Source organism: Rhinichthys klamathensis, unplaced genomic scaffold, assembly GCF_029890125.1.
Source record: "Rhinichthys klamathensis goyatoka isolate OS25496 unplaced genomic scaffold, OSU_Roscu_1.1 h1tg000329l_1, whole genome shotgun sequence".
In the NCBI taxonomy this organism is placed as follows: Eukaryota; Metazoa; Chordata; class Actinopteri; order Cypriniformes; family Leuciscidae; genus Rhinichthys; species Rhinichthys klamathensis.
Window position 1 is genome coordinate 1909869 of NW_026606844.1, and position 11482 is coordinate 1921350.

Here is an 11482-nt window from a genome sequence, read left to right on the forward strand (position 1 = left end):
TTGAGGCCTCGGGCTTTATCTCAATCTTTTGGTCTCTGGTCCCGGGCTTGACGGCGCTGTGAAGCGGTGGCGGACGGAGGCTGTGGCTGGGAGCTTCGAGCAGACGGCTGTTTTGGGCGACCTGCTGCGAAGCCAGAGCGCTTTGGAAAGAAGTGCTTCATAGCCTGTGACGTCTTCTGAACCTCAGCAAATCTATCCGTGAAATCTTTGACGGATGATCCAAAGAGGCCAGCTACGGAGATAGGCACGTCGAGGAATGCGGAGCGCCCCGAGTCCGGCATCTCAGATAACGTCAGCCATAGGCATAGGCGGAAATCGCAGGGGGGTCAGGACCCCCCCTATCTGAGGGTTGGCCCCCCTAAAATATCATTAAAATATGTGTGTTGTAAATAAAATAATGATATATTCTTAAAATAATTGTTTAAGAAAAAAAAAATAATACAAATGCAAACGGGGCAACAACAAAAAAACATTTTAAACATTTTGAGTCCCCCCTCCCTTGCCTCACAGTGCTTTGGTCCACTGCCTCCGCCCCTTTTACCTCACCACCGAGCACCGACACACACACATTCCGGTGGCGGGAGAGATGAACTATGTTTTTGAGTAGTTGTGGAACTCCAGTAAGTCAATGTTATTTTATTCACTTTAAACATCGGATGAAGTGATTATTTTCTCTTTAATATAGATGATGCTGATTCATTAATAAATCATGTAAAAAACAAATATATATTTGCGTACTAATGTACTTTTGTCACTGATGTAGTCTGCTATGTTAGCGATTATAACGTTTAACGTTTACCTAGCTTGTTTATATCAGTATATCCCCACACACACACACACACCCACACCCATAGAGTGTACGCATACACTACGTGATGTAACGTTAGTCTTGTAGATTAGACTAGTCCGGGTGCGCATTTAGATTTTAACGCTTTCACTGTGATTTAGTCGGTTTATATAATTGAATTAGTGTTGTGCCTGAACGCGTTCATTGAACGATAGTTCATGAACTCGTTCATATTTTGGGTGAACGTGAACTGGACGTGCTGTATTACTGCCTGATGAACAACGTTACTGTGAACACGTTCATTCTGGTGTCTGTGAACGCACGCTCTCTCAGTTTAACTTCGTTCAATAGGGTGCTAGATTTCTATAGAGCCTTCCAGGCGAAAACCCGGCTAAAAATTCTTCAAAACCATACATTTTTTGTAAATAAGTTGTTTACACAAAACAACTTATTTACAAAAAAAAATATGGTTTTGAAGATTTTTTTTGGTCAATTTAGTCAGCTTTTTCATTAAACCAGAAAGAAACTTTGAGAAGAAGGATAATGGAACGGTCTCCATGCTACACTAATAATAGTAGTAAGGCTTTCCTCGGTGTACACATATCCTTGCAAGTACAATTTTGCCTGTATTATTGGTGTCCCCTTCAAAAATTGCTCTTGAGAATTATGTTTATTGTCCCCCCCAACATTTTGATGAAATTTTCGCCCCTGGCCATAGGTGTCTCAGCAATGGTGAGAGAAGCAATGTTCCGCCCAATGGCCTGTGCAGCGGATTTCGCGGCGCGAATAGCCAGGTCCGTAGCGCTCCTCATCCAGTTTTCGGAGAAGGTCGGCTTGGAAGATCTGCAGTACGGCCATTGAGTGTAATGCCGATACAGCCTGCCCAGCGGCTGTGCATAGCGTAAGTAGTGCGGCAAGCTTTAGAAGGTAGCGCTGTCTTAGCTTGCTGGCCAGCAAAGATGGGCCGCTACAGCTTCTTCTACTGGAGGAAGAGAGTGGTATCCTCTGTCATTAGCACCGTCCACCATAGAGAATGCTGCTGAGACAGAGTTACGTGGTCCCTTTGCAGGAAACATCCATCCAGTCGGTTGTGCGCAGGCTGTGCGGGCACCTCCCACACAAGGCCGAGGCTCGCCACGGCCTGTGAGAGCAGACGCATCAGCTCGGATTCGATGCTGGCCCGTTTCCCTGACGACTCGTGGGCAGAGGGGGGAGGTCCACAGAGCTCGCCCAATCCGCACTGTCCCACGCCAGGATAGAGCAGCTGGCCTCCTCTACAGATGCAGCTATCTCGTCGTCATCAATGGCGGAAGCGGCGGCAGAAGGCGGCCGTTGTCCGTCAGTGAGCGACTTGAGTGAAGCTGGCGAAGCTGGCGGATCTGACGTCACCAAGGGCCTCTCTCGATAGGCTGCTGCAGTTGCCGCAAGACAGCCAATAGGCACGCGAGCCGTCTTGCCTATGTCTGCATGCTGCCGCAACGCGTTTTACATTAATTCAAAATTAAGGATAATTTTTGGCTTCAATATCTCGTGGAAAAGAGGTTTTCCCCTAGCGTAAGATATTGCGCAGTATGTTTGTTATTCCAATAACTTATCAAAAACTGCTTAAGTCATCATTGCTAGTACTAACATGATGTTTTCTAGTTAGTAAGGAGGCTTGGACACATCTACAGGTATGATGTTTGTAATAAATGATGAATTGCAAAGCACACTTGCAAAAGGTCCCCATATTGTTGTCTGTGACTAAAGCTTGAAACTGTATCTTTGTCATTATAGACCTTAGTCAGGGTAGCGCCCCTAGTGAAAAATAAATATACCAAAATGTATTTGAAATACATTAACTTTATGCTAAGTATATACTACAAATACATTTACATATTTATGTACTTAATATAAATACCCTGCAATTGTATTGTTGGTATACTAATTGATATACTTAAGTCTACTAAATTGTAACAACTAATGTTGTTCTTAATACACTTTAGTTATCTGGATATAGTGCTGAGGTCCAACTAAAGATATATTTGATATGTACTAAAGTGGAACTGCTGCAAGTATACGTTAAATACCTTGCATTTAAAAACTGCCTTATACAGTGATCATACTATACTTACCAATAATGATATTAAAACACATTTTAGGCTAATATTAAAAAATGTGCATTATGTAATAAAGTTACATAATATTTGGATTGTATTTTAATTATAATATTTATAACAGTAAGTCTCAAGCGATATGCCAGTAAATATATGTACATGGATTTTTAGTATAATTAGTACAAAATAAATGTGTTTTAAATATATTTTGGCATACTTTTTCACTAGGGGCCATATTTAATTTTTGACAGGAATGAAAACGAGGCTCTGAGGGATATAATTACAGTGCGTTCAATGGATTGTACTATTTAACAACATCCAAAATGTTCAGCTAAAGAATCATCTTCTTAAAACTTTATGTAGACAAAAACTTAATAAATAGTTGTAAAGTTCCAACGCATTCTCATTCTTATAGTGTGTTATTCTCATCATATAGGTGACGCCTTATGACATTTCGTCGAAATCTTACGCACATGGCATCCTTTAGCGTCAATATAACACGCACTGTTATGGGTAGGTTTAGGTCTGGGGTAGGGTACGGTTATGACGCCTTGGGATCTGCGTCTCATATTCACGCTAAACGATGCCATGTGCGTTGGATTTAGACGAGCGTCACCTGTATGACGCCTTGGGTTCTGCGTCTCATATTGATGCTAAAGGATGCCACGTGCGTAAGATTTCAACGAAATGTCCAAAACGTATGGAGCGAATTATGTGCCAAAACCTCACACACAGACAAAACGTGTTTTACTCACACCCAATGATTCACAAACAAACTCAATGTGGTTTGTAAATACAAAACATCACTCACAAACTAATGCATATTGTTCTGCAAATAAAAAACGTACCTATCAAACAAATACAGTATGTTTTACATATACATAGACACGTATTTCTTCAATGACAAAAATATCATCTAAGTACAAATTAAAATCTTTCAAGTACAAAACAAAATTATACAAGTACGAAACAAAAACCTTCATGTACAAAACAAAATTCTACAAGTACAAAACAAAAACCTTCAAGTACAAAGCAAAATTCTACAAGTACAAAACTAAATTCTACAAGTACAAAGCAAAATTCTACAAGTACGAAAAACTGTCACGTGACTTTTGGCACTATTTTTCCGCGTCCATGGACAGGCAGATTTTCTCACAAATGCAGTTGAGCAACTTCCTCTTCTAGAACAGTAGATGGCGCTAAGATAGCGGATCAATTTCGCGCTAGTCTCTCGGGAGAAACACTGATGTGAAACGCGTGCTTGCCTTTCCCCATGGGAAAATGAGCGGTGAAAAGGTGTGTTTCTGTCTTACTTTATCTATAATTTACCTTATTGAGGTTTTGGTAAATGTTAGAAATCCACATTAGCACTTAGTAGCACTCCACTCTAGGATTAGGGAATCTATAAACTGAAAGCTCTGCCATCATGTTGCTTTTTACATTTTTGTAAAAACGTTTCATTTACTGAATGAGTCTATTTCTTTCGTTCTCTATAAATTAATGAGAACATTTCATTTAATTGAAAGGGTCCCACTTATTCATTAATTTAGTTGGAATTCAGTCAGCGTAACTGTTAATGTAATAAAATAATGAATGAACATAACAAACAATAGCCTATACAATTGTTTCTTAACTTCCCTGTGGCGTATTGCCCAAATTATTATTTTGGACAGACAAATGAAACCCTCCTTTCAATTAAATTAAATGTTCTCATTAATTTATGGAGAACGAAAGAAAGAGCTTTCAGCTTAGATTCCCCTATCCTAGAGAAAGTGGAGTGCTACTAGCGTTAATATGGATTTTTGTCTAGATTTAATAAACATTTTGCAAAAGAAAACCTCAATAAGGTTAATTAGATAAAGTAAGACAGAAACACACCTGTCCACCGCTCATTTTCCTCAGCTGTAGGCAGTGTTCTATTTCGTTACAGAATACATGCCCAAAAATGTATTACTCAATCTACAAACTATAAGGTAGCCTCTCTCACAGACATTTACTACTTTCACTGCGAAGATCGCGAGTCAGCATCGTCAACTTCATGTTTTCAGCCGACACACTGACAAAGAATAGGGTAGAGTGGGGGAAAATGCCCCCCTGGGGTAAAACGCCCCCCACCCGTTTTTCCCAAAATAACCACTAGAATGAATCAAGATACATTTTTACTATTGCTATGCACCACGTTGACAACGAGGATATACAAGTCTCCATGGAGAAGCTGACACCAGCGACGTATTTGAAGAGAAGAGGATTACATGGAAAGTGCTATAACTTTCAGATATTAATAAACAAGTTTTTAATAGAATATTGTTCACAGTGATATCACATTGATGTATGATAGATGAATAGTGATGTCTGTAGTTTGAGAGCATATGTTATTTATAAGGAATATAATTATATTTTTTAAAAATAAACAATTTTTTAAAAAGACATAGCTTGTGGGGTAAAACGCCCCCCAAGGGGCATAGTTTCTCTTTATCATAATTACTACAGTAACATATTTCTGTTCATCAAAGTCTTTATTTTACACTTTAATGCAGTATAACTAGGCGGTAAAATCAAAATATTTGAACAAAACATGAAAAAATTACCTCAAGTGAGCATTAGCTAGCTTGGTGAATGCAATGATGGAAGGTGGTTAGGTGACCCAATGATAAAACACAGTGACCTTTAATGCATTTATGGAATATATTTCACTATAAATATACTAATTTATGTTTAATATTTATTTAGGGGTTTCTGTTTTTCTTGATGATTGTGGTGAACAAATACTACATCAATTATCAACCCCATATAGGCCTAGTGTAGAAATCAAAATATTAAAATGTTCGAAATTTGGCTATTTTGTACATTGCTGAAATAAATATTAATAGGTATATATATATACATGTTGTTGCATTACTTGCCTTTTACTTTTAGAGATTAAAAACTATGTTCATTTTGCTGTTGATCTATGGAGCAAACTGGTTGGTAAGAAAGGGGGCATTTTACCCCACCTTGGGGGGCGTTTTACCCCACCGCTGGGGCAAAATGCCCCCTTTGTACAAAAATATTTTCAGTCAAAAAAAAAAATTATTATGAAGGTTGAGCAATTTTAATATTTGGTAAATAACTCCTGCCATAGACACTCAAAACTGGGATGGCACTTCTAGTCACATTTATGTTTTGTTTCACAGTAATGTCACATTTTCCTTAAGGGGGGCGTCTTCCCCCACTCTACCTACACTTGTTTATTAATAAACAATTAAAATATCTCCTTGCTATATTTTACATATTCATAATCTTTTGCCGGTTCTTTGTGACAGCTTTAAGGTGCTTTATTGGCAGTGCCACCACACATGTTACACGCGTCACCACCGCACCCACCAGAATAGGCCTGGGGTGCGTTTCCCGAAAGCATCGTTAGCCAACTATGGTCGCAAGTTGGTCGCAAATCCCATTGAACTCTATTGGTCACGACGGAACTTGCGACCATAGTTGGCTAACGATGCTTTCGGGAAACGCACCCCTGTTTAGTAAGCAGGATAAGATTGCCGCATTCTTACATTTATAAAATGAGTAATGTAACGGAATACGTTACAAATTACATTTTTGGGCATGTATTCTGTAACGAAATAGAACACGACCTACAGCTGAGGAAAAATGAGCGGTGAACAGGTGTGTTTCTGTCTTACTTTATCTAATTAACCTTATTGAGGTTTTCTTTTGCAAAATGTTTATTACATCTAGTCTAGACAAAAATCCATATTACCGCTAGTAGCACTTCACTCTCTCTAGGATAGGGGAATCTAAGCTGAAAGCTCTATCATATGTTGCTTTAAAAAAAAAGAATTCTACATAAGACGCGTGTGAAATTACTAAATTAGTGATTATGTACACTGAACGAATCTATTTCTTTCGTTCTCCATAAATTAATGAGAACATTTAATTTAATTGAAAGGAGGGTTTCATTTGTCTGTCCAAAATAATAATTTGGGCAATACGCCACAGGGAAGTTAAGAAACAATTGTATATTGTTTGTTTTGTTCATTCATTATTTTATTACATTAACAGTTACGCTGACTGAATTCCAACTAAATTAATATATAAGTGGGACCCTTTCAATTAAATGAAATGTTCTCATTAATTTATAGAGAACGAAAGAAATAGACTCATTCAGTAAATGAAACGTTTTTACAAAAATGTAAAAAGCAACATGATGGCAGAGCTTTCAGTTTATAGATTCCCTAATCCTAGAGTGGAGTGCTACTAAGTGCTAATGTGGATTTCTAACATTTACCAAAACCTCAATAAGGTAAATTATAGATAAAGTAAGACAGAAACACACCTGTTCACCGCTCATTTTCCCATGGGCAAAGGCAAGCACGCGTTTCACATCAGTGTTTCTCCCGAGAGACTAGCGCGAAATTGATCCGCTATCTTAGCGCCATCTACTGTTCTAGAAGAGGAAGTTGCTCAACTGCATTTGTGAGAAAATCTGCCTGTCCATGGACACGGAAAAATAGTGCCAAAAGTCACGTGACAGTTTTTCGTACTTGTAGAATTTTGTTTTGTACTTGTAGAATTTTGTTTTGTACTTGTAGAATTTTGCTTTGTACTTGAAGGTTTTTGTTTTGTACTTGTAGAATTTTGTTTTGTACATGAAGGTTTTTGTTTCGTACTTGTATAATTTTGTTTTGTACTTGAAAGATTTTAATTTGTACTTGGATGATATTTTTGTCATTGAAGAAATACGTTTCTATGTATATGTAAAACATACTGTATTTGTTTGATAGGTAAATTTTTTATTTGCAGAACAATATGCATTAGTTTGTGAGTGATGTTTTGCATTTACAAACCACATTGAGTTTGTTTGTGAATCATTGGGTGTGAGTAAAACACGTTTTGTGTGTGTGTGAGGTTTTGGCACATAATTCGCTCCATAAAAGCAAGAACGGGCTGAAAGTTCTGAGTTGTGAAATATGTGATCCAGAACCAATGTATGCCATTGACTGTAAGTCTGTCCCTCACAGTTCTAGGAACTTAGTTATAGGAACTAGCCACCAGAGTGGTTCCCCCAAGAACTAATTGTTCACCTACTTCAATTTTCCTGGTTGCATTCGCAACCAGTAGGAACTCGGAAGGGCCGTAAGCTGCGCATTTTGTTGTGACCTTTATTTTGACGGTGTTGACAACACCAGAGCCAGATCACACAACGCTCTTATTTTCTCCTTGGTGTAAAAATTGAGAGGTCCATCTATCGATGTTTGCCATGGTCGGAGAGTTAGTTTGTTGATTAAATATATAGGCTATAATCTGTGTGTGTACACCATTTTTAAAAATGGTGGGTGCCAGTGTTTTGCATGCGTTCGCCAGTCAGTGTACACTTATGTCACTGGTAGTTCCTTGTCCTGGGTTAGACCCTACTCTGAAGTAAGAGCTCATTTATTTCTACCAAAAGGCGTTCCTAAAACTAAAATCGTTCCCAGTTCCTGCGGTGCGAACACGCCAAAAAGCGGGTACATCTGCCAATCGGTCTAGCAAAAGGTTCCTCCAGTGCGAAATCCCCTATAATTAAGTAAGTACACCCCTAAGGTCACTGGTTAGTAGCCTATAAGAAATGGGAGGTCTACGGTCAGTGTCATCAACCAACCACAAAATGTCACGCCTTGATGGGAAGAAAAAAATTAGACTTAAATATCTTTGACTCAGACAAATGTTTTTAGAAAGAAGTATATTGTAAGTAAATGATTCTCTTGGTATTCCAGAGTTAGATCAGATGCTTTTCCAGATTATTATAAAACTTTAGTCAATATTTTTTAGATAATAATGTGCTAATTCCTGTCATTTCCTGTATTTTAAAAAATGATAAAATACAATTTAATATTTTAACTGGTTGTTATGACTCTGTGATCAAATATTATTGTATAATATTATATATATATATATATATATATATATATATATATAGATTATAGAGTAATTTGTGCTATATATGATTAATGCCAAACCAGCATTATAAAAATGCATAAAAGAAAATGCATTTCAGTGTACCTTAATCTATTTTATCATCCAGCCATCAGGTCGTCATGTCAGCCGGAAACATCAGCTTTGTTAAGGATTTTTTCATTGTTGGTTTTCCTGGGCTTCAAACAGAATACTATGGCACGGTAGCTGCTCTGCTATTTTTTTGTCTATGTGTGTATCTTAGTGGGGAATGGGATATTTCTAGTAATTTTTGCTTTAGAAAAATGCCTACATAAACCTATGTATTATGTCATCTTAAACCTGGTTGTAAGTGATATATTATTCAGCACTACTACCTTACCAAAAATTATTACTAGGTATTGGTTCCAAGCTGGTAGTATTTCATTTGGCGGTTGCTTCATTCAAATGTATTTTGTGCATTATTTTGGTTCAGTCAATGCTTTTATCCTGGCAATAATGGCCTTTGATCGGTATGTAGCCATCTGTAATCCTCTAAGATATCCTAATATACTCACAAAATCGAACATTTTCTATCTTTGTCTCATTGTATGGGTGCAAGGACATGCATCCTCTTTAATGATGGCAATAAGGGCATACCCTCTGCCTTACTGTGCAGAAAACACCATTATGCTCTGTTACTGTGATCATATTTCTATCACATCACTTGCATGCACTAACAGGGCACTGTACAGTGTTCCAGCCTTTGTATTTGCTATGGTTGTGTTGCTCAGTCCTCTGACTTTCATTGTTTTCTCTTATTGCACCATCATTGTGGTAGTTCTGCGTATATCGAGCGCTCAAGGAAGAATGAAGACTTTCTCCACCTGCAGTCCTCAGCTCATCATAATAGCTCTCTATTTTCTACCCAGGTGTTTTATTTATTTGGCTGGCAATATTGGTATCAACTTCAGCACTGATTTACGATTAGTCATTATTATGATGTATAGTCTGTTTCCACCCATGATCAACCCCCTCATATACTGTTTAAGGACAAAAGATGTCAAGGAAAGCTTACTTAAAAGGCTAAAATTTTCAAAAAATCCCCAAATTAATCCAACAAAAGTTAATGTATCCACTGTGTGTACATAAATTATTACAGCAGTCATACATTAGAAAAAACTTCAAAAACAAAATAGTATTCTTTGAATGTCATGCAGCATACTGAACTAGAGCAACTGTAAGAACATAGGATTTATCCACAAAAATATCATAGGAAAGATATATTTTGTCTTTTGCTTATATTCCAGTGCTCACATTTTAATGCTCTGCTTTTTGAAGCCAGGAAACGCAACTGCTGTATCTTTTACTGTAAAACATAAACTTGAAACTATATTTTAAAGCAAAAGCAAAGATCTGTGTTTGTACATGACTTAATCTAACTTTATGTGTTATTGCCACTTTATTTTCTTAAATAAAGTTTACTTACAAATTCATTGCATTTACACTGAAAAAGTCAATACATTAATTTTGTACATCGTGTGGTCATTCAAAATTATGTCAGGAACTGAATAATGGCCATTATGGAACATTTAACGACAACAATACATTCCTAAGTGTTCCCATTTTGTATAGATAATGCAACTGAAAGGCTAACTCATGTGTAGGTGTCACATATCTAATTGTTTTGATAGCATTTTATTTTTTAGATTCATAATATATTTCAAAATTGTATTACCGTAGAAATGTAGCAAATAGGTGTCTTGGTCAAATTTGTATTAAGTTACCTTACTGTTAGTTTAACAGTTTTGAAAAGAGTATGTAAATGTTCAAATTGGCCTGGATGTATATAGAGTTTTGGTGGTGGTTTTGTCTACGTAGGTGAGAAATTAATTCATGTAATTTGAAAGATGTAGTCATCAAATGCATTTTGTGCAAAAGCAATGATAAATGATCCACAGTTTAGTCCACAAAGACTGATGTTGCACTCGCTGTGTTAAGAGTTTTGAAATGTGTCCTAGGCTAGCAATTGTAAAAAACATATAATGGTTGAAAAAGTGAAATTTGTCGGATCCTAGTGGAATAATTTTCCCACTCTTTTCTGAAAGAAGACAAGTCGATAGCTGTACTTTTGTACAATTGATTTACATTTTGTTGTCTTACAGTTTTTCACATGTGCTAAGGCACATTTCTTGAAACCTTTACCTATTTTATCACAACATTAAATAAACTCAAAACCTAGTGTTCAAACTACATTAACAAAACCCTTACCCTTCTGACAAAATCAAACAATCGCCTCAAAACCATTTCACCTGTTTTCAAAATCAAACAAACCTTTCAGATCAGTCAATATATAAACACTTCAGAGCATTCATTAGCCTTGTGGTTGATGACTAGCCTGACTTCGTCATACTCATATTCTAGTCAGAATGTGAGTCTGATACTGCTCCATAGGGCTTTGATTATGAGGCGTGTCTTAACCGAACCAGGAAAAAAAACAACGACCACAGGGTTTTCATTGCATCCCATCTTCTTAGCGACCATCGGAGCCAGCTGATAAATTAAACTTTTGCCGAATCCCATAGGAAGGACGGCAAACAGATCTTTCCGATCGACAAATGCCTTGATTGCAGTTTTCTGTTCGTATTTTAAAATTAATGCGCTGTCGATTTCTTTTACAACAGACGCGATAGCGGAA

At 37.2% G+C, this 11482-nt stretch overlaps 1 pseudogene; it reads left to right on the plus strand.

Annotated features, from left to right (window-relative positions):
• The first annotated feature begins 8939 nt into the window (after nucleotides 1-8939).
• LOC130105766 (olfactory receptor 2AT4-like) lies at nucleotides 8940-10035 on the plus strand (annotated as a pseudogene).
• Nucleotides 10036-11482: the final 1447 nt, after the last annotated feature.